Consider the following 24,242-nt stretch of genomic DNA (forward strand, 5'->3'; position numbering starts at 1 on the left):
CAGGGATTGAACTCAGGAGGACTCAACCACTGAACCACACCCCCAGCCCTTTTGTATTTTATTTAGAGCAGGATCTCATTGAGTTGTTTAGGGCCTTGCTAAGTTGCTGAGGCTGGCTTTGAACTCCAGTCCTCCTGCCTCAGCCTCCTGAGCCTCTGGGATTACAGGCGTGCACCACCACACCCAGCAGAAAGATGTTTTTTATTATTGATTATCCCCTTTTCCTTCTGTCTTCAGAAGACAGGAAAGAGAGACTGTGAAACCAGAAACCCACAACTGCTTTTCAGTTGCCTTTCTATTTACATTTATACTCCTCCAAAGAACTTGTCTTCATTTCATCTTCGAATCTTACCTCCTCTACTCTAGAGCAGTAGTTCTGAGTTCCCCTGTGACCTCATTGTCAGTGAGGCCTGGTGTCACTTTACGTCCTCGAATTTCCCTACCTGGTAAACTTCTCCCTCCTTGACCCCCTGCCCGTTCCTCCCCGTCTTCCCAGTGCTACACTTCCCTAGCTTTCCTGCTTCCACTCTGGCCTTTCCCCTTGTACTCACCACCCTCTCTCTGTGGATATCGGCTCTTCTAATGACTGAATTCTGGGTCCTCTTTTCTTCTCCTAAGACTTAGGTTATTAATATGCTTGCAACTTCTACCTTTATCTTCTTAGCCCAGATCTCTTTAAGAGCTTCTAAATTGTATATAAACCTATTCAAGAACATTTCACATGCAGCCTCTGCAAAACTGAATATGTAATTCTTTTCCACTCGCCCCAACTCATTTCTTATCATCACTGCCTCCTGGATATAATATAGTCAATGGCCACGCCCTCTTGGTGCTAGCTCAAAATATGTCTCCAGTCCTCCCTCAACTCGTCAGAGCCACTGTTACCTATGACTGGATGGCAGGAGATGAGAACAGAGTGGTACAAAGTCACATACCATCATCTTTTAGTCTCGTCTAAGGACCTTGGTTTTTCTCTGAGTGAGATGGAAGGCATTAGAGGATTTTGAGTAGAGGAATAACATGATCTGACTTAACTTTTAAAAGGTCACTTTTAACTTTTAAAAGGTGACTGCTGGGTTGGGACAAGCACAGTGGGTCAAAGATGTGCCCATCTGGCACCTAAGCATATGACTTTGTTTGGAATAAGGGTCTTTGCAGATGTAATCAAGGATCTCAAGGTGAGGTCATCCTGGATTAGAGTGGACCCTAAGTCCAGGGACAGGTGTCCTGATAAGAGGTAGGAAAGGAGAGAAATAGGCCATCTGAAGACAGGCAGAGACTGGGGAGCAGTCGCAAGTCAAGGAATGCCAGATTGCCAGCAGCCACCAGAAACTAGGAAGCGGCATGGAATGGATTCTCTCTGAGCCACTAGGATTTAACCTTGCCAACACCTTGTTTTTGGACAGCTGGCTTCCAGAAATATGAGAAAAATTGATTTCTGTTGTCTCAAGCCACCCAACTTTAGGAAATGGATTTAGTCAGCAAAGGCAAGAAGCAGGAAGACCAGTTAGGCAGGAAATCAGGCAGGAGAGGACTCTGGCTCCCACGGTGGGAGCGATGGAGGTACAGAGGTCAGCTTCTGGATACACTGGCAAGGTGGAACAAAAGGATTTTTTGACAGAATGGTGAGATTGTGAGGAAAAGAGAAGTGAAGGGTGACTTATTTTGGCCAAGTCCATTGGGAAGTCGGAACTGCCAACAACATGCACTGAGATAGAGCAGGTTTGCAGGAAAAAATTGGAGTTTGGTCTTAGAGTTGTATCCATTGAGAGGCTTATAGGTGTCTTGAGGTCAGAAAAGAGACAGGGTCTAGGAAGACATCGTCATGGTGCAAACAGTGTTGACCTTCATGACAGCAGATGAAATCGCCAAGCGGGGGTAGGTGTAGATAGAGAAGAGGATCAAGGGCTGAGTACTGCGTCCTTCATGTTAGGATGTTGGCAAGCAAAGGAGGTGTGAATGAGGAGAAGGGACCCCTGAAGCAGAGTGAGCAAACTGAGGGGAGAAGCGCAGTTCTGGAGACAAGACCAGGATCTTTCTTCCAGGAGGGAGTATTCCAGTGTACCAAATGCCATTTGCCCTCCCCAGTCCTGGTAAGATGAGGACTAGAATGATCAGTGGAGCCCTTGTCGCTCAATCTTGACCTCCTTCTTTTGTCTCTCAATCCACCTCAGTTAAAAGAGATACTGTGTGCTTTAAGAGGCTCTGAGTTTTTGAATCCCTCCCACCTTTGCCCCTGTTAAAGAATAAAAGTAAGAAACATGATGGCCAACACAGGCTGCATTACTACTGCTGGCTTTCCTAGCCTTGTTTAGGAGAGAAGTTAACTAGAGCTAAGTAAATAAATTCCTAATGCAACTCATCCTGGGCCTGTGCAGAGTCGTCCAGGTGAGAAGCTGGTGAGCGGCAAACAGTGCCTGTTTTGGAACATTGGCCCTTGTGCTCGCTGGTGTTGCTGTTTTCTCTTCTTATAGCACCTGCTTGAATATGGAAAGTACTTTCCTAGGTTTCATCTCGAGCAGCTCTGCCCTGAACTCTCTGCAGCGATAGGAATGTTCTCTTCCATGGTCCAACATATCGGCACTAACCACAGTACTGAGCACGTGGAATGCATTTAGTGCAGCTGAGGAACTGAATTTTTAGTTTTACATAATTTTAATTGATTTAAATTTTAATAGTCAAGCTTGCCTAGTGGTCACTGTACAGTGCAGATCTAGAGCATTGATGCTTCAAATGTGGCCTGGAAACTTTTTGTAAATGCAAATTTTTCAACCCTAGCCCAGACCTACTGCACCAGAAACTTTGGGGATGAGACCCAGGATTCTGTCTTTTAAAAGTTCTGCAGGTGAATCTGGTGTCAAGTTTGAGAACCAGTGTTGGACTCCACCCTCAGAGTTCCTGATTTATTGGGTCTGGGTGGGGCCTGAGCATGTGCTTTTCTAACAGGTTCCCGTGTAATATTGTGATGCTGGTCTGGGAATCACACTGAGAACTGACATAGGAGATGGAGCCCCTCTTTGTGAGGTGTTCCCAAATCCCCAGGAATATATTCCTTAAATACCATACAACAAGTATTTTAAGTCAGGATATCCCAAATGTATTTTCCAAAAATCTTTCCAGCTATTATCTCATGATGTGGTAACAAACTGTGCCCAGGTTTTAGGAGGTTCTCAAATATTTGTTCAGCTAATAAATTGATTTCTATAAATTAGCCTGGATAAAATGTTTAAAATTGAAAATTCTTATTCTACCTGTAACCTTATGCATTTGATGGCCTTTTGGTGTCCACGATAACTTACTAGATTTCTGCTTTTCTAATCTGTAATTCTGTAACTCATTTTAGAAGTCATTATTGGAAGAATTTTTTTATGTTGTAGCTTATTAAATGTGTTATGATGGTAAGAAGGCAGTTAGTTCTTGACTAGCAATGAGTACAGTGTGCCTTCCAGAGGGCATTTCAAAGTGTGTATGTGGTAGGGCTTTTTGGCTGCCACGGTGTCAGGAGCCAGAGGTAAAGGCAATATACTCATCCTTCAGTGCCTGGGGCCCAGGAGTGTTAAATGCCCTTCATGCCCAGGACTCTCCTGTACAGTGAAGAGAGACGCAGTAAGTGGTTTTTAGGTGATAATAATACCTTGGTGAAGTGATCTCTGAGATTCTGATTAACCTTTGCTGGTTGTAGTTTCCTATTAGTATCTCACAAAAGGTCATGCTCTTGCATGATGTAGTTTAATTCTTCCAGCAAATATTTATTCACATGTAAGACCAAGTGCTGTGTGGTTTACAAAGACATCTAAGACATGAACCTATCTACAAAGAAGTTACAGTACCAGCAATAAACTGGAAATGGTGTAAGAATTATATAAACTGAAGGAAACATAGAAAGGGTGTTACTTTTTATATCAGTTAAGGTTTGATAAGGAGACAGAACCAGTACAAGACGTATGTTAAGAGTCATTACAAGGAACTGGCTTATGCAGAGGCAGGGGCTGAACAGGCAAGTCCAAAGGGCAGACCATCAGAGAGGGTGGGCCAGATTCTCAGGCAGGGCTGAAGCAGCAGTCCAGGGTAGAATGCCCTTTTCAGGGAAGCCTCGGCTCTGCTCTTAGGCCTGTTAACTGATTGAATCAGGTCCACTTAGATCATCTAAGATAATCTCCCTTGAAGTCATCTGATTATGGACATTAGTCACATCCACTGAATACCTTCACCACAGCACCATGATGAGCATTTGATTGAATAACCCCATAGCCTAGTCCATCAACACATAAAAAGACCATCACGCTTGAAGATTGAGTGTTCAAAGATTAAGTCTTGAAAGATGTGACTTTTGTTCCTTCCTTGAAGAATGAGAGATTGTTAGGTGGTGAGTTGGCATTTCTAGAGAGCATGACTAAAAATTAACCCAAAGAAACAGGAGATGCCAGGACAGGAAAGCACAGTGGGCATCCACAGAATGGCTGGTTTTGCAATGTGGGCTTTCTGAACCTCAGTTCTCAGTTTCCTCACCATGGGTCAGTACTTGTCAGCACTATCCCCCAGGGCGGAATGAGGTGTTTGAGCACGTCGCTGGGAACAGTGCTGTGGATGCTGCTGTTTTGTGGTAATGATGGTGGTGGCAGGAATATCAGTGAGTGCATGAAGTTGGCATGACGGGGGAATGGCCGGCCGGTCAAACAGAGCCTTTTTGTTCCAGGCATTGTCTAAAATCTGTATCTTCAGTAAGAAGAGGAGGTTACTTCTTAATGAACTACAAGAGAATTAAAAAGCAGCCCTGTGTGTGAATCTATGCCCAGTTGTTACAAAGATGGAGTAGCCATTTGCTCTGGGCTTAAGATAGCACAGGCTTTTATTTACAGAAGTAAATTCTGGTTTTGATGCTTGGTATTGGAGGTGAAGGAGGATTGTTTATTGTAAACTTATTGAATACTTTGCCTAAATAGGAAAAGAGAGACTATTTCCAAGGAAGTTATTCCAAGTTTCTTAGGTAATGGCCGTTGTAGCCAGTTGACACAGTCACCAAAGAAGGCACCAGAAAAAGGGCTGCCAGAGTGGTACAACTTGACAGACTTCTTTCTTTTTCAGAGCTGTGCTCTACAAGTGAAACTAATTTTGACTGGCAGTTCCCCCCACCTCCCCATCCCCGATTTTTAAAGCCATATGTATTTTGAAGGAAATTTAATCCATATGTTCCTGAGTCACTTTATGCCTAAGTCATTAAGAAGTTATTTTGTAATTGTGATTTCATGTTTGAAATCTTTTAAAAGTATTTTTAGTACATTTTCATTCTTCACAATGCTAAATTTTCTCGGTTTGTTTTCTTGTTGTGTTTAAACACACTGTAGATCATCTTAACACATCCTGTGGTGAGGCACAAAGGGAATCCCGAACCCAGAAGCAGGTTCTCGGGTTCTGGAGGGATACACTGGAAGCAGCCAGTTTCTATTTGCAGAAGTTTATAATTGTTACCCCTCTTTCAATTTTTTATGCTACTTTTAGCTTGGTCATATCACATCCCAGTCCTCTCCCACCCCATTTCCCTAATGGGTGCACATGAAGAGGAATAGGGAAAAAAGAACAAAGACTGAAATTAAATCACCTCCTAGGATATATTTCTATGTTATGCTACATGATCCCTTTTCAAAACTGAGTTCGTTCTCCCCTTTTACCTACTACCACAACCAGCTGGGAGGATTAAGGTATTTCATAAAATGTCAGCCTACAAAGGAGAAAAATAAAATGGAATTTAGGAGCACTCTCTAGCTTCTCATTCTTAGGACAAATAAAAAGTGGTATCTGCTTAGGATTGAAGCTAATTTTAACTAAAATAAGCTTTAAATAAAACAATTCTGTTTAACTCGTGATGTTGATCAAGTTTTTCGCTATGCACAAAGCAGCCTGATTTGTATGTGAGTTTGTCTGTCAGGAGCATCTGTCAGCTACAGGCCAGCGAGGGCAGCAGAGCAGCCTTATGTGGGACATGGTAGAGATTTCTTTCTTTCTGGGTACCTGGACCACGTAGACAGGTGCAGCAGCATCCAACGGTGATGGAGAAGCAAAGACTGAAGTAGTTCAACACATTTACTTTTTGTCTCTGTTAGCCCTTGAAATACTTAATAGTCTACATTTTTATTTGGTCCTCAAAACTTCCCTGAGGACTATGGTTCTGGTTTTGATTTTTTGGTTTGTTTTCTTGAAAAAGTTAACTGTTTCTTTGACATTTTACAAGGTGCTTTGGGTTGCCTCTGTCTCTACTCTGTTACATAAACTCCAAGAAAGTAGAGATGTCTAGTTCTCTCTTGGGGGACATCTGAAGACATTTGTGGGCTTTTGCTTTGCAAGTCTCACCCATATAATTTCAAGTGTATTAAAACATGCAAATCCTATCCATAGTATTTAAATACATACTTAAATATGTATCAATATAAATATAATATTAATATAAATGTATAAATATATATAAAACACTAACACATATCATCACAAATATGGGTTGAGTTATAAATGACTGAGATGATACTTTTCATAGACATTTACTAAACAATATTTTTAATTTTATGCTTGCTTTTTCACTTTGGCATCATTTGATGGTGGTGAGATCTCAAATGTTTTCACAAGCCCCTCCCAAACACATCCTCCCTCAGCGCTGCCCCTTCCATGGAGGAAGCCCGCTGCCTGCTCTTCTTCATTCCTGTGTCGCTCACTCTATGACAGACCCCAGGAAAGGGCTTAATAAACATGTATGAGTGAGAGAAGGGTAGAAGAGTCGATGAGTGAGGTGTGGCGTGACAGCACACCTAAACTCCTCGCTGGCTCATTTCTTTTCCACTGCCATCATGGAGAAACCAAAAGGACTTTTCACAGACCATGTACTCAAAATGTGTTCCTTGTGTTTCTCTGAGTGTTCTCTGCCAGACCAGTTTTCTTTTTTATTACAGCTGAGGCACAAGAAAGAACAGGCTACAGGTTTTCTGACTTGATAGCTCTTATACAAAGCAGTAGTACCAGTTTCAAGTCCTGATCATCCCTTTCTCTCTGTTTAATTGCTGTAGTTTAACTTTCCCTTACAAGTTTGTGATAAATGAGACTTATGACTATTAAAATATTCAGATACATTTCTTGACAGAACTGAAGGTTTTTTTGTTTCTTTGTTGTTTTGCCCATGTGTTTTTTGGTTTGTTTTACTTGAAACGCTAGGTTCTAGGTGTTTGCTCGTAGGTATGTCTCGGGTGCTTTGTGTGTTTTCACGGATGTGACTTGTTTTTCCTTTTTTCTTTTTTTTAATCCAAAAGTGAATCTCCATGGCCTTTCTTCAAAGCTCTAGGATTTGGTATCAAGGGACCTTTCAAACGTGATAAAAGTGAGAGAGAGCGCACTCCTTATGAAAGAAAGAAACACGGAGGGTCTAAAGGAGAGGGAGGAGGAGAAAGGCAGGATGGCCTAAATGGGAGAGTGAGCCTTTTCTTCCTCAGCCTGATTTCACCCAGAGAAAGGTGGTCCGCACACGTAAAAGGGCACTGGGAGCTGTTGCCCCTTTTGGGTCATCTGTACCCCCAGGGTCACTGGAGGTCACAGTGGACCTCACTGGATGGTGACAGGGCAGACTTAGGCTAAACTCAAAACCTGCAGGGCTGCTTCCCAAGCCGTTTCTGGGTCAGGGCAGAAGCTGGAAATGGTAGAAAATTCTTCAGGGATCCAGTCATTTAGCGCATCCTTTTGGTCACTTGTAGTAGTGATGCCACAGTGAACCACAGATGTCCCCCTGGGGACCAGAGGTCAGTCTGTGTAGTTGGGTAGGCTGTTTCTTCATGGGGGGTCCCTTTTTTGAAGTGAATTTGAAGTGCTTCTGGTTTCCGTCTCAGTTTTTGATGTGTGTGTCCAAGTTACGTGAGTATTCAAAAGACAGAGACCTTCCCTTTGTCAGCTAGAGTCAGAGAAGGGAGGGGAGCCTGCGGCGTGAAAGTGGGGCGTGAAGCTTGAGTCTCCCCACTGCCTCCGGTTTCTGTGTTTCTTGGTGGTGCCGGACTTCAGAAGAGAGATGCAGGGCTTCTGCAGAGTTTGCTGTGCCCTCTGCTTCCCGCCCTTCCTCGCTGGACTTCAAGCGGGGACGCTGGTCCACTCTCAGTATTGCCTTTCCTGCGGCATGGTCGTGCACTGCTGAACTGTGGATACGTCCTGAGCTGCATTGGTAGCATCTTCATCACCATGTGACCATCATAGAATGTCCCACAAGCTAAGATTGCTGCATGTCACCAAGTGATAGAGCACCAAAATACACGCAGCCCATCATGGACTAAAATTGTTACCTGGCACATAACTGTGTGTGTGAGTGAGAGAGAGAGGGAATGGGAGTCTGTGGGTACGTGTGTTTTATTGTCCTTAAATGATCTTTTTCTAAACTTACCTAGATTTTTGAACTTATGGTAGGAAACTCAAAGTATATTCTCCCAAGAGAAAAAATAAGGTTTTTCTGGCATATGTTTAAGGAATTGATTACTCAGGAGTCGAGTGAGGTGTTTTCTTGTGCCAGAGATGCTGGTGGCTGTGCAGTGAATTCCTGGGGCAGATGACTGGCCCCGTTGTCTGAGGAGGTGGGAAGACAGCGCTTCCCTTTGCACTGTTTCCACATTTGCTCTGCCATTACTCCCAAGCTGACTCCAGTCAAAGATGGTTGTGTATTAATCACAAGCAAGGCTCTGCACCTTCGGAGTATTTCAGAAGATGTTTCCAGGATGTAACCTCTCATGTTCACCTTCTTCTCCATCCAGCCCTTCGGCAAGGACTTTTCTAAAATTTTATGTTTGTTTTCTCTCAGAGAAGAAAGTAAGATCATGAGTAAACAAGTCTGAAGTGTAGAGATTCTCCTTCTCGCAGGTTTCAGGCCATTTATTACTGCTGTCGTTATTGTGTAGACAAGTGATTGCCAGCCTGGAAGGCCCTGGCCAGCCTCGTCCACTGGCAGGATCGGAGCCATGGGATCTGTCTGGTAGCACTTCTCTGAGCACGAGAACGACTGCGGAGTCGATAATGAAGAGTACTCTGTTCGCATTGCCATCCTCCCTCCTCGTCCCCTCAGCTGCCCGGCCTGAGAAGCCCCTTTTTGCTCACATGGCCTGGCCAAGTGGCAAAAGGACTGCCCACCCATGCTGAGCATCACGGATGGGAGCGGAGACCTGGCCTGCCTGGCAGCCTGTCCACAGGCCTGCTTCCTTACCCAGTTTCACAGGCCTGGATGTTGGTCCAGGGGTTCCTCACTCATGTTTCCTTTTCACCCAGCACTTAACAAATTAAGTAAATAATTGGGATCTTGACCTTCTGCACCTGTGCTTTCACAAAGTCACTCAAAGTCCTAAGTATATTCTCCTAGCCAACATAGGTCTTAACTTTGGTCTAGACCTATCTGGGCCTTTTGCTCACTATTGACTCAGAGGGAAGAGGGATCAGTCGAGGCACAGAGTTCTTTGATGGAAGATTAATGGCCTGTTCGCTGCATGCTGGAGTAATTGTAGCCCAACCTCAAAGAGAAGTCATTGCCCTGTTAGCACTGGGTTAGGGTCTACATGAGCAGCTGAGCAACGGGAGTTTTGCTTAAAACCTTGTTGAGTACGTATATTGTCTAAGATGATAAATCAGAGGTACGTCAGTGCAGGCCACAGGAATGGGAAGAGTTAAGTTCTACTTCCCAAGTAGTCACAGTTAGTTGAGGGACCTCAACTAAGTTTCTTAACTCTTCTGAATTCAGTTTCAATACTTAGAAAACAAGGCATCTAGGTAGCTTCTGTAGTCCAGCTAGCTCTAAACATTCTATGTACGTCTTAACGAGGGTTTTTATTGCGCAGGTCCCATGGATGTGAATATACGTACTCATGTAAATCACATCTACATTCACACATGATTGAATGGCTTCTCAAGAGAACTGTGCCTCACTCATCCTTCTCTCCTCAGTCCACAATGGTGCCCTACACAATATGTGCATTCAGTTGATATTCATTGTATTAATTAATGAAAGAGGGAAAAGGCAGATTATGAGCATTAAAGACAGCCACCAACAGTTTGGTGTCATTGGAAATGACAAGTTTCAAATCAAAGGAGTGATTGGAGATATACAAATCTGAAAATTAGCTTTGTTTCTCCCCTGGCCTATTACTGGTAAGGCAAATTTTGTCCATAACTATTAGGGAGTTAAATCAGATAATACATGCCCAGTATTTAATAGGGTATCCATCATACAGTAAGTACTGAACAAAATGTTATCTATTAGTAGTGGAGAAGGAAGAAAGTTTTCTAGTTAATTGGCAGTTGTCACACTGGGTGAATCATCATTTAATAGAACTAAAATTTGAGAATATATATATATATATACATATGTATGCATATATTTACTACCAAATTTTATTGAACCCAATGTTTTACTATCAAAAATTAAATTTTACTTTGATTCAGGACGGGGGCAGGAGCCACAGTTCAGTGAGTGTGCTGTGGTTGTAGAACATGAAAGAGGTTATGTGAATGAGGACTTGAGCCCTCAGCGTTGTGTGGCGTTTCCTGTTACGCCCCAAGTATCCAAGTGTTGACTTCTCTATAGTTCCTTGCTTCTTAAGTGAAGACGGACAAAAGAAACATATAGTTATTAAATTTTTCCAGTTTGGCTGAAAAATAAATGGAATTAGCCCTGGGTTGTGATTTGGATAGGGATCTCCAGGCATCAGGATACTCTTCAGTGTCCTCCACCCATCCCAGAGAGCAGGACGGCCAACCACCGGCAGCAGGAGAGGCGACGCTCCCCCACTCATGTGTTGGCGCGCAGTAGGGAAAGGTTTCTTCCGAGCCTCACCCATGCGCGTGGCTCCAGCACACCCTGGCAGTCTTGGTGCTCCCTTTGTATCTGGGGCAGTGTATGTCTTCCAGGTTGTGCTCCAGTGGTACAGTCGAGGCCCAAGCCCACGACTCTGAAGGCCACACGTGGGCCAGCTGCAGTGCCGGTTGCTCCAGCTCACTGTGGTGACTCGGGTGGATATGGGAGAATTGGGTGTCTGGTGGTAGCAAGGGAATTGCATCTTTAAAGTGACCACTTCTTCCTTTCTTGTAGTCAGCAGCTTCATTTTTAACATATAATCTTTCAGATCTGAGTTCTTAGAGTCTTGCAAGATTCAGTATGGTACCAGAATAATGAAAGAGAATAAAAAATACCCTTTAAAACAGGACCATGGAATAGATGCCCTTAAGTCAACTAACTTGATTGATTATGGTAATCATATCTCTGTCTGTCTCTCTCTCTAATATCTATATCTATTGATCTGTATCATTCATTACACCATATACCTTGAAAATAGTAGGTTTTTTTATTGGTCAGTACACCTCAATAAAGCAGGGGAACATTGCAATCATCAAGTGAGAAAGGATGCTTCCTCCTAAAGCGAGCCATTTCCTCATTTTCCTGATTCTTTCTCCTTCCTTGTGGGGCCACTCAGAAGCCAGGGCAGTCCCTATTCAGGGGGTAGAAAACCTTGCTAGTTCTCTTAATGAATAGGGGCAATTTGGTCAAAATGGGGACAGCTACTTGGGTGCAAGGATAGTGTCGAGTTACTTTCCAGTATAGGGAAATACGTCAGTTTCTTTGTACAGAAGAAACCCTAGAAAGTCCACAAGCCTTGGGATTTTCAGCAGTGATGTGTACATAAACTTAGGCATATGTACACTGGCCTATTAAAAGTTATGGTGATATTGGAAACAACATATTTGTCAGGAAACAGTTGAAAAGATATGATACACACAAAAAAGCAAGGTTTTATTATTACACATAGGAAATGATCTCTGTTGGGTGTATGTAGCTGCAAGAATAATCCGTCTGGGTCCAGGGTGTTGTGTTCTGTGTGCAGATCTGAGTGATGAAGAAAATACAAGGGCACCATTATGCTAGTGGTTCCTGTTGAAAATAGTCAAGCCTCCTGTGCCCATTAGCATGCAGTACCTATCTGGTCCCAAGGCCTAGTTGTTTTGTTTGGAGACTGTATATGCAGTATGGATGGAAGCAGAGAAGCAACCCCCAAATCTTTAGTACCAGGGACACTGAGAAGGTGTGACAAACCAAGCTGCTGTCTCTCAAGAGCAGACACAGCATCCAGCCAAGCCTGTGGGACATCCCTGGTCTGCAGCTACATCACTTAGGTCTCCCCTCTGCCACTTTGTCTGTACCATGTGGTCATACTGGAGCTTGCAGAGGGCAGGCACCACCAGACAGGGAAACAAGATGCAGGTCAGTGACTCCCTAAGTCCAGAGCACTACTTTGGCATGCAGCAGCATCCGAGGAGCACTGTTCAGTACGATGTCCCAACACAGTAACCATCTGTGGCAAATTATCAAGATGTGTGAGCCCACATGCACCTCTCATCAAAACTCTCCCTTCCCACTTTGTCCTCTTCGATCATCCCATCTGTACTGTGTAGGAAACTTGCCTGCCACACACCTATGCATTCACTTGAGTTGAGTACTACTCCACCAACTCCTCTAAGTTATTTTTATTTTATTTTTGGTACTGGGGATTGAAACCAGAGGTGCTTAATCATTGGGCCACCTTTTACTTTTTATTTTGCAACAGGGTTTTGCTGAGTTGTTTAGTAAATTGCTGAGACTGGCCTTAAACTTGTGATCCTCCTGCCTCAGCCTCCCAAGCCTCTGGGATTACAGACGTGCACCACTGTGCTCAGCCTTAAGCTCCTTTAGAACATTCATTTCCTTGATAGGAAGAGAAAAGAAACCAGAGTGAATTCATATATCAAATTATTGTCTCCTGGCGAGGATAAGAGCGTAGGAGCACCCTACCAGGGCCTAGATGTTGCTTCTGAATGTTTTAAGCACAAAAACCATGGCAGGCCTGTTGAAGACCTCTGCAATACAGACTGCCTGTCCACGGGACCCAGGGGCAGTGATGAGCCGTCAGCAGTCACTACACTTCCTGTGACTCCTCTCCCCATTGGGTGGTGTTTCACATACGAAACTTGAGGAATCATTTATCATGCATTCACCACCCCCCTTAAAGAACCATCATCTTTATCTAAGAGGCCTCAGACAAACACGCGATGGTGAAAGGCCTCCTCTTAGGCATGGGACTCCAGGCCCCAGGCACCTTCAGAATGAGAGGTGGCCTCACATACAAATCAAGTTTGCCAGTAAGCCACTGGTGTCCTGAGCTTCCTATCTTCACAGAAAAAGGGGCCTTTGTGGACTTTTGGTTCCATGCGTTTGTGTTCAGAATGAGGGACCCAAGGCCAGGAAGGGTCAAGGACTTCACTGGGCCCACATCTCTGGGGCCCCAGTTTGGATCCCAGGCTTGCCTCACGATCATGTTGCATTAGATGTGATGTTGCCTTCGTGACTGCTGCCTCCTTTTTCTCCGTAAACATTAATATGAAGTATGTTTGCTTTGCTTTGCAGCCTTGCATGCCTCCTGTGTGTCCAAAATAGCCAACTGGAATTCATGAGAATGTTATGTCTTCAGATGTTTATAATCCAAAAGAATCCCTTATGGTTTTTTTTTTTTTTTTTAAATAACAAAACAACTTGGATGTGGGTATTTTGTGTCAGAAAGGCGAGCCAGGTTCACGGTGCAGCAATTACAATGCAGTGCATTATGTGTAATTTGTAGCCTGCCCCAGGAGCAATGGTGAGCCATGAAACAGTGTCCTGGCCCTACAGCATAATTAGCAGGATCACATGCTGCACAGGGAGAAGCACAATGGTCGTCATCTGAGGTAAATGAAAGTCAGGAAAGTTCTGATAAAGGCAGCACACTCAAAGTTATATAAAGAGTAGTCCCTGTATCAGGTGGCAGATATGTCAAGAGCCTTTACTGCTGATTGAAGAAATCTTTTGAGGTTTAGCAGCTCATAAATTTGCACTGGGAATCGCCCCATTGTTCTGAGGTTGTAAGTGTTGTCTTTGAAATTTAACAGTTGTACTCTTATATTGCATTCCTCCAATAGTACCACTGTAAACATGAAGGGTTTGCGTTTTAGCATAAATTTGAACAATGTAGTTTTAAAAGAGTTACCACATCAAAGAGAGGCTGTTTGGGCATGTTTTATAAATTCTTTTCTCTATAGTATTTAAGGCTACTCATGACTCATGGAGGCATGTTCCATGCAGATCAGCCGAGTTGGTAGGGCGTCCTCACTGACGCTTTTGCTGTTTATTTTACCCTAAGAGAATGATCAGACACAGGTCTAGACCTTTGCCAACTGAGATGCCCTTAATCGACTGTCCTCAGACCCTCAGAAACAATTCCGGAAACACGATACTTAATCTAAATAGCAACAAATCGTGTACTCTCCATGGCCATATTCTTCCTTTTTTAAAAAATTCTTATATTCACATTCGATTTGCAGTTTCTTCCTCCATGCCAATCACAGCCCTGCCCACACCCTCATAGTCTCCATTCAAAAAACGAACGGGGAAAAAAAACCTTAATATTTTGCCATGCCTCTGGTCAGAGTGAGGCATGATCAAGTAGTGAAGCGAAAAGTGTGGGCACAGTTTCCAGAGCAACATGGAGCAAAAGCACAGGGCTGAGTTCTAACCTTGGACCTAGGGGCTCTGAGACCTCAGCCTCTCCTTCCTAGGGCTTCATTCTTTCCCCTAGAATGAGAACAGTCGTTAGGACTCCCCATCTCTCTCCCTGCATTTGTTCATTTCTTTTTCCGTCTTAAGAAAACCCTCAGAGTGCTTGCCCCCACTTACAATCTAATAAGGATGGACATTAATGAATAATCAAACTCATGAGTAATCACTGACCATGGTGTCATACATTTTGAAGAAAGAGGATCCTTCAAGAGTCTCATGCAAAGAGTCTCAAGCCCCTCAATGGGGCTGATTGAGGATTCACTTTTCCTGAGGATGTGGTGTTTGCACTGAGAGCTGATGGAAATGAAGCAGAGAAGAGGGGCTGGGCGAGGTGAGGGAAGACAAAAATGGACTGGGTTGGACTAGCAGGGAGGCCAGCAGCCACACCCTACAGGGCTTTCTGAGTGGGGTACAACTTTTTAAAAAATTTTCTTGTAAAATAGAAGGAAACCTTTGGAGGATTTTAGGTAGAGGAGAAAGCTGATGAGATGTGTGTTTTTTAAAAGCTTTCCTGGCTACCATGTGGAGAATGGCTGGTGTGAGCACTGGAGTAATTTTGGGAGATTATTTAGGGACCCAGGTCTGCCTAGTCTCACCATACAGGTGACTCACAGTTGGTGACAGGGCAAATGGAGAGGAATGGACAAATTCAGGGGATGTTGACATTAAAATGACATGTTTTGGTAACGGATGGAATCGTATGATTTGGTGATGGGTGGAGGAAGAGTGTGTCCAGGATGACTCTAGGGTCATGGCATGTGTGACTAACTGAATGGATAGTGGATACATCCCCTAGCCGAGGCAGCCTGGAAAGGGGTTATTAGTATAATAGGTACCATTTACCTTTGATTGCTTGGATTTAGGTGCTGGACTGCTTGGATTTATTTGGTCTTCCGAACACATCTATCAAGTAGATCTTACATTGCACAAATTTAAAAATAGAGGATCAGGAGTTACTTGTTCAAGGGTACAGAATAGGGGCAGTCAGTCAAGGTCAGTGCTCTTTGGCTCCAGGACCAGGTAGCAGAAGGGCAGCTTTGTCCAACTCCAGCATCCACTCCTGGTTTTTCAAATAAAGTTTGGATTATGCAGAATAAAATGACTGCAAGAGAAAAGAAGGAAGCCAAGTGATATGAGAAGACCACCAAGAGACTTAGGGCTTTGTTCCACCTCTCAGAGATGTTGGGAAAACCATTTTCCCTTTGGACTTCAGTGTCCTAGCTCAGAAACAAGCAGGTTAGAACCACCATCCCAAAAGCTCTGCTGCCCTCCGAAAAATCTGTGGATTTTAGGATCTCCTGAATGCACTCCATGCAAAATCTCCCTCCCACTGTGCTCAAGTCCATAGTGTTTCTTTCTTAAAACCCTAAATAGGCCTTTCAGTACCAGCTTTTGATCTGGCCAAACCACATATTTAGGTTTTCCAAAGTTGCTCAGAGACAATGTGTTCCTCCCTCTTATCCAAGTCTTCAGTTATTCAAGAGGAGCCTAATTCTAGATTCCTAACTTGGAATTTAAAGCTTAAAAAATGTCGTTCTGGTGTCTCCCTTTCTGTTGGTAAAATAAGTTTGATTTTACCAGAAATTGTTAACAGACATTTAGGAATAACTCATTTTTATTGTTATCAAATTCTTCTCCTTAGCATAAACCATTTTAAAACCATTTCTGAGCTTAATTCTAGCTTAGTTGAGGCACTTGGAGTCAGGCTGTTTCACAGGTGTAAAAGGTGTGCAAAAGCCCCTGGGCCTTCCTGAGGTTGGGAGGGCTCCTTTGTAAGAGATGTTGGGTTCCATTCCCAGCGCCGCCTCTTGCCTTTGTAGATTAACACACACGTACACTTAGACATGTGCAAACACACAGGTACACACACGTGCATGCCCACACATAAACATGCTTTCTCCAAATAGTGGGACACAGACCAGGACTGGCGGGGGTGGGGGGGTGGGGGTGGGAGTTAATCAGACCTAAAAGAGCATACAAAGGTGGTACTTAGGCTCAGGATTAGGTTCGATACTTTCAAATGTAGAAACTACCATGTTTTTTAAATGACCGCCCTGCTCCTAGTATAGTTCATCACATCATAGAAATTGGCTTCCCAGTCTCAGAGTTCTGGGCTAACTGACCCATGTGAGCATTTCTACTCTGAGGAGCAAAGGGCAGGGCTCTTGCTTGCTTGTCTGTTTGTCCAGATGGCCTCTGATGCCACTTATCTCATGAAATTATCTACTCTGGAAAGATAAAGGTTGGGCTGTCCTCACCTTCCAAGTTATCTAATAAGCTCTTAACACTCAGAAGTCATAGATTTCATACTTCTGACTAGTATGCTATTCTTCCTTTTTTCTGTTTTATTAATGTATATTAATTATATAGAATAACAGGTTTCACTGTGGCATAGTTGCATGCCTTCGCTTACCTTCTACCTCCTCATGCCTCCTCTTCCCCTCCTCCCTCCCTTTGCTTTCCCTTTTCTGCCTGGCAAGCACACACCTGGCCACAGCCTCACCTTGCTTTTCTTCTTATGGTGGGGCTGGGCTGGGGACCCTCCCCTGGTGCCGTCCCTGCCTGTGCTGGTCATGACTCACTCTAATTGCCAGAGTTACACCTGGAGGAGAAGGATGCCAAGGGGCTTTCAGCTTTAATGAGAGTTTTGAACCACCATGTCCTCCTTGGCCACTAGGAATCTCAGGGACAATTTGCCAGGTCAAGGATTGTTTTTGTTATTATGCATTGATACCGATACCTCTGGACTTGTACTTATGCACTATTCAGGCTAATGGTATTTGAAAAGTTGAGATACTTTGAATTTTTAAAGCCTTGAAAACAGCATTCAGCATAGATGGATATAATACATCTCAGACTATTTCTACTATCTTTTAAAATCTGCATCATCCAGGGTTGAACATAGCACAGAGTGGGAAACTACCAGTCTGCGGTTAATGGGAAGTATGACCCAAAACCTACTTATACAAAATCAAATGCCATAATAACTGGTGCAGATGGTCAAAGCCCAGCATAACCCCAGAAAACAATGACATCAGAGTTTCTCAAGGGAGAGTCTATGGGCAGTGGTATCCTACTCATTTAAGGTTAAAAATGCAAATTCCTGGGTCCTACCACAGGAATCCCAACTTAGAACCCTGAATCTCTTACCAGACCTCCTCATGTGAGTTTAGGAATCATTATGCTAGATCTAGTGGTCTTTAGCCCCTTCAGACATGCTGTGTTCTTTGCAGGAATGTGCTGTAGAAGCATTAGATAGGTGCGGGACCTCTTTCAGGGTTCTCCTTATTTGCTTCTAGTCAGTCCGCCCACCTTGCCTCAGGGCCTCTGTCCTCCCATGGAAGAGAGAGCAAATTCTCTTATGATTTAGATATGAGGTGTCCCCCAGAAGCCCATGTGTGAGACAACACAAGAATTTCCAGAGGTGAGATGATTAGATTATGAGAGTTGTAAGCTAATCAGTGGATTAATCCACTGATATGGACTAACTGGGTGGTATCTGTAGGCACAGTGTGGCTGGAGGAAGTAGGTTACTTTAGGTGTGACTCTCAGGTTTTAATTTCATCCCTGGTGAGCAGAGCTCTCTGCCTCCTTGTTGCCATGTCCTAAGCTGCTTTCTTCCTCCATGCCCTTCTGCCACGATGTGCTACCTCCTCTCGGCCCAGACCTGTAGAGTCAGCTGTCTATGGATTCAACCTCTGAAATCATGAAACTTTCCTTCCTTTATGAATCTCTTGCCAGGTCCTCTAAAATACCCTTCATTCCCAGGCCTAGCAGCTCTCCTTCTCCAGGCACGTGGTTTCTCTAACAATTTTCCAGTTGACCTGGACTTGATCACTTTGGGGTGGTTGCTCTCAGCAGAAGGGCTTCTTTGTCCCTTTCCAGAGTTCTCTTCCCACTGGCTCTCCATCTTTTTTCCTTATTCCTTGATGTCTAGAGAATGTTAACTCATACTGTTACCTTTTTATTTTTTTCCATGAACAAAGGTATTGGCTAATTTCAAATGATCTGTGATTTGATTTGAAAAGTCAATGCAAACATATCCTTTATCTGTTACTTAAAGAGCTAGAAATTAGGCCATTTCTGGTTTGAAACTCAAGTGGAAGGGAATGAGAAGAAAATAGGTCTGAATGTTTCTTGATGTTGTCATGTGCTCCGGGGCCTTGAGAGCTTGGGCCAGAAGCATTGGTTTGGGGATTTTGTTGCTTGCTAGTAGAGGATCCCTTCCTGTGCTCATATAAGAGGGTGACTGGCATTGTTAACCTTGGAGGGAGGTCGCTGCTGTCCCAGGCAGTCACGAAAGCACCACTTGGGACAGGGCCATATCTACTGGGAAGCACATCCTCTCATCCCTCAGATGCAGGGGGCCTGCCCAGAAGCTGCTAAACCACCAGGTGCTGAGCTGCCAGCTTCACGGATGCTCTTAGTCAGTTTGAGCTGCTTTAACAAGTACCATAGATTGCATGATTAAAACAACAGAAATGTATTTCTTAAAGTTCTGGAGCCTGGAAATCTCATGTGCTATCATAACTGGGGTCTGGTGAAATCCCTCTTGCTGGGTTACAGCCTTCCCACTGTGTCCTCACAAGGCAGAGAGAGCAAGCTCTGGTCTCTTCTGTTCCCTCACAAGGACATTAATCCCATCGTGGAGGCTCCACCCCTGTGACCTCATCAGCACCTAACCACCCTCTGAAGGCCTCACCTGAAAATACCATTACGTTGAAGATTAGGATTGCAGCATATGAATTTGAGGTGGACACAGATTTTCAGTTCACAGCAGATGCCTTTGTGGTCTCTTTGATTCCAGACCAACCAGGCAGGACAGCAGCAGCTAACTACATGAGGTCATAAGGAATTATAAAATTCTCCTGGAGGAACCATTAGTGGTGGACTCCTTTGCAGATTTCTAGGACTTTTGGAATACTCTGTTTATGAGTCCTCATCTTGCACATTAGTCCAGTGCCGAGCCAGAGAAGCCCCAAAGTGAAGCCAAGTTCTGACTGTCCTTAGACACACCGAGCCACTGCAGTCAGACACCGAATGAGAGCTAGAAGACCCTTGTTTTTATCTCCCTTCCTCCCTTCTAACATTTTGCTGGGGTAGCAAAAGGAGAAGGGGCAGAAGCAAAGGGGAGAGGATTGGGGACAAGTGTAAGTAAGGGTCTGAGTGAAAATGTGAACCAGTAAGCAACTACTTTGATTAAGCTTAAAATAAATCATGTTTCATATTATTTCATCCAGGATCGATTGTCCTATTGCCATTGATTGTATCTGTTTATCTTCTGATTTGGAGTTGGAGTAGGCTACAGATCACCCCTATGAAAGCACTCGGTGACATGAGGCAGTGTGCACAGAAGCAACAGGACATTCTGCATTTAGAATTTGTTAAAATAACTATATTCGTATCCATATCTTTATCTATATTTCTCCCAATGCCTCGTCAGTTTCCTCTGCTCAGGAAGAATTCTGATATGACAGAAACTGCTAGATGCTGGCACATAATCCCCGGGTTTCAGACCACGTAGACCATGAACAACTCCGTGATGTTGGTGGAGCAGCTCTGTAGAGCCCATCTGTTTCAAGATAACCTGATTCTGCTTACAATGCGAAACGCTGTGTTGGCTGGAATTTGTCCTAGTTTTCTTCAGCCTACTCAGTGTCACAGGCCTCTGGTTCCACCTGCTGGCAAATGCAAATACTGTAAAGAAACCTGTGGGGGATGTTTCCAGTCAAAAGAGAAATCTGAGCGGTCCTAGCTTTTGGTTCTCAAAGGGTGGTGTACATCAGTAAAAAAATAGCACCTAGACTCTGGCAGTCAAATCAGAAACTATTTCTTACCCCTTGCTCCCCTCCTGCCTCCACTAACACAGTCTCAGACCAGTGTTCCCTGGAATTCGGGAATCTGGAGCCCAAGGAAGGGGGAGACTGACTCCACCCATTATATCCAACATAGCTCCTCACAGATGATCAACTGACTAAGCTTGCTGGAGACACCTACCCCCACTGCTTCCAGTTTATCCTGGGGGCTCAACTGGCAAAAGTCAAGCTTTATTCTCTTGGAACTCATTTTTTTAAAAATTCAAAGTGGAGCAACTTGGCAAAAACACTACTTAAGGCAGGGTTCAAAGTGAACATTGATAAATCATGTTGATAGCATGGGCCTGTGGTGTGATGAGAAGGCACTTCACCAAAACCCATAACCCTGGTCTAGTCCTGAGGGTGAACTGTAGACAGACCTAACTGACGGGCTTTCTACAGGATGTCAGGATGGCACCGAACAGACCCATCAGTTAGAGGACACTGCCAAGGAGGACGACATGGCTGGTTCTCTGACCAGCTGCCAAAAGTCATGGGCAGGCTGGCTGATAAGTCAGGCAACATCCTTCAGAGTAGCCAGGCAGCAGGCAGCTGATAAGGTGGTTTGTTCTCTCCAGAGGAGGCAGGCCACCCTGCTGTCTCGCTGAGAACCAAAAAGTCATGGACACTTGAAACCTAGTGTCAGAGTATCAGATGTCTCATCCACCCCCTCAGTGTACAGACAAGGAGCCTGAGGGCCAGGGTGGGAGAGCTTATGCAGGTCCTGGTGGAGCCGGATGCAAACCCACACCTGTAGAACAAAGTGTATTCTTTCTACAGCATTCCTCAATAATTTCATGTGTCATCTGCAACTGAATCAGCTGGGTATTCATTCAAATGTGGCTTTCTTGGCTCCAGACACCACTCATTGCATATGGATCTCTGGTGATGGAATACAGTAATCTGTATTTTGCCCACTTAAGATGGAGGGCCACTTGCAGTTTATAGCAAAGACCATACGGCTTTGCTCAGACCTCTTGGACACTGAAGCTCCTGAAGGGCCAGGACTCCAGCTCAAACTGGCCAGCTTGTTGCGATTTGATGAAAACTACTGTGAGAGGTCCAGGGCCACTAGTGGACAAGAAAGAGAGCTCAGCTATGGCTGTTCATTTAGGATGAAGGGCAAAGCAGGTGGTGAGCAGCAGGGCCAGGACCCACGGGGTCTCCAGGGGAGCTAATATTCTATGCATATTTAATTCAGTCTATTGTAGTTCAAATACTCTCTCCTCCAGTGCCCTTTCCTTTTTTGAAATAATGGTATTAAACTTACTGTAAGACAGTCCCAAAATCAAGGAGTAAAAGATCAGGAACGAACAGCAAACTGGGCCCAAGTGGGCCATCAGGAGGGCCTGCCTGCCCGCCCTTCCCATCATGCCCCACAGTGACACCCTCGGGAAAACCAGGTTGTGGAGACAGCAGCAGATCTGCTCTGCCCCACCCCAACCCCCGACTCCCCAAGAGGAGACAGGGCCCAGATGCCTGAGAAGTTCAGAGCAAATAGCATTTTTTACTTGGGTAATTGTTTTAGTCAGCTTTTTTGCTGCTGAGACTAAAGACCTGAAAAGAACTATTTTAAAGGAGGAGAAGTTTATTTGGGGGCTCATGTTTTCAGAGGTCTCAGTCTGTAGACAGTTGGCTCCATTCCTTGAGACTCAAGGTGAAGCAGAGCATCATGGCAGAAGAGTGTTAGAGGGAAGCAGCTCACGTGATGATCAGGAGGAAGAGAGAGAAACTCCACCAGATACAAATATATATACACTCCCAAAGGCACACCCCCAGTGACCCACCTCCTCCAGCCACACCCTACCCGCCTTCAGTTTCCACTCAGTTAATCCCCATCAAGGGATTAATCCATTGATTGGGTTAAGGTTCTCATAACCCAATCCTTTCACCTCTGAATGTCCTTGCATTGTCTCTCACCTGAGCTTTTGGTGGATACCTAATATCTAATAACAGGAATCCTCTATGGCCTGAGGTCCAGTGCAATTGAGCAAAGATGCAGGCTAAGAAGAAAGTGCAAAGAGCTGCCCTCACTACATTAGGTTCCACCATGACCTTTCTGCAAAGATATGGAGTCCCCATCAATATCAGAAGAGACCCACCCCTAGTAGTCAGGCACATTAACTTCTGAGGGGAGTGTAGGATTCCAATATCTCAACAGGCTTTCACCTTTTTTCTGTTATTTTCCAGATATGTATGTGTGTGTGTGTCTATGTATATATGTGTGTGTGTGTGTGTGTGTGTGTATTTTTTTTTTTACCATTCACCCCCATTCCTCAGAAGAGTTCTATATTCTACCTTCAGTTTTCTTTTTCCTATTGTAAAGTATATTATCAAACCTGTATCTCAAGACAGGGACTGTGTTCTGTTTCTCTGTCACCACAGCTGGGCAACAAGGCCTTCATGTGTCATAGACAATGGGAACACAGAGGTGGAAGACAGTCTCTGTCCTCAAGGAGTCCCCTATCTAGTTTTCCACGAGTTTTCATGTCTTTGTCCAGTGACTATCCCTAGATGACTTTTAATTGAGGGTGGGGGAAGCCCTGAAGAACATGAAAAGGGAAAGGGTTTGTTGGAGATAGTCAGTCTCTTCTCAACCCCCAGAGTTAGCTGACATGATTGAGTAAACAAGTACCTCCAAGTACTGACCAAAGGCATTCTGGTTTAGATCAAGGAAAATTTAGAGCATCCTACAGCATCATTAAAAATATATAAAAGGTCTTTAAAAATCATTCCCAAGCCATGCACAGTGGTTCACACCTGTAATCCCAACAACTCAGGAGGTTGAGGCAGGAGGATCACAAGTTTGAGGTCAGCCTCAGCAATTTAGTGAGGCCCTGTCTAAAAATAAAAAGGACTGGGGTGTAGCTCAGTAGTAAAATGTCCCTAGGTACAAAAATTATTCATCACCCTAGGTAAATGTATGATTACACAAATGGTATGCCTCTACTTCATGTACAAACAGAGAAACAAGATGTATCCCATTTGTTTACAATAAAAATGAATTAAAATTATTCTTCATCTTATTAAAATCCCTCTTAAAGTGTTTAAGTGATAAAACTTTAGAATTTTAGATACTGATTTTCTTTAAAAAAAAATAGAAAAGTACTTTTGCATCAAAATCTATGTTCTTTTTTTTTTTTTTTTTTTTTTCAAGAAAGGTTTGGTTTCCAGTGACTCCTAGTGAGAGAAAGAGACACTCCATTGCTTAGCTGCTTCTTCCTTCCTGGTCCTTCTCCAGCAGTGAGGTAGAAGGATCATGGAGAGCTATTTTTCTTTAGGAAATTATAAACCATACTCTATTTTAAAAAAATACTTGATAGTTAACTACCAAAGCTGGCTTTTGCAAGAGGTGCCTATCTGTGGCTAAATCTTACTCTTTGTCAAAGGAGATGCTAATTCTAGATACACTTAGTGATCCAAAATAAAATCTTACTGTATGCAGTGAGCCTTAATCTAAGGCAAAATGTAAATTGTTTCTGCTGTGAAAGACCCTGTCTCCAAATCATTTGGAGAATCTCCAAATCAAGGCAGCGATATCCTTCCGGATTACAGATTCTGGGATTGAGGGAAACGGATGACTACACACCTGTGTCTGAGGCACAGCAGAAACAGGTCTGGGCTTGAGTCCACACTCCACAAGGGTCCACCACATAGCCTAGAAAGTTACTTAAAATCTTTAAGTCTGAATTTTTCATCTGTAAAAAATGAGGAAATTCTACCTGGAGGGATAAATAGGATAAAAGGCACAGATAACAATATGGATG

The 24,242-nt window shown here is 43.9% G+C and overlaps 1 protein-coding gene across 2 annotated transcripts in view; it reads left to right on the top strand.

Annotated features, from left to right (window-relative positions):
* The window catches only part of RHBDD1 (rhomboid domain containing 1), a 134,451-nt gene that overhangs the window by 103,098 nt on the left and 7,111 nt on the right, over positions 1 to 24,242 (top strand). The gene's annotated exons all lie outside the window — the stretch shown is intronic.

Source organism: Sciurus vulgaris (genome assembly GCF_902686455.1).
Source record: "Sciurus vulgaris genome assembly, chromosome: 3".
NCBI classification, from domain to species: domain Eukaryota; kingdom Metazoa; phylum Chordata; class Mammalia; order Rodentia; family Sciuridae; genus Sciurus; species Sciurus vulgaris.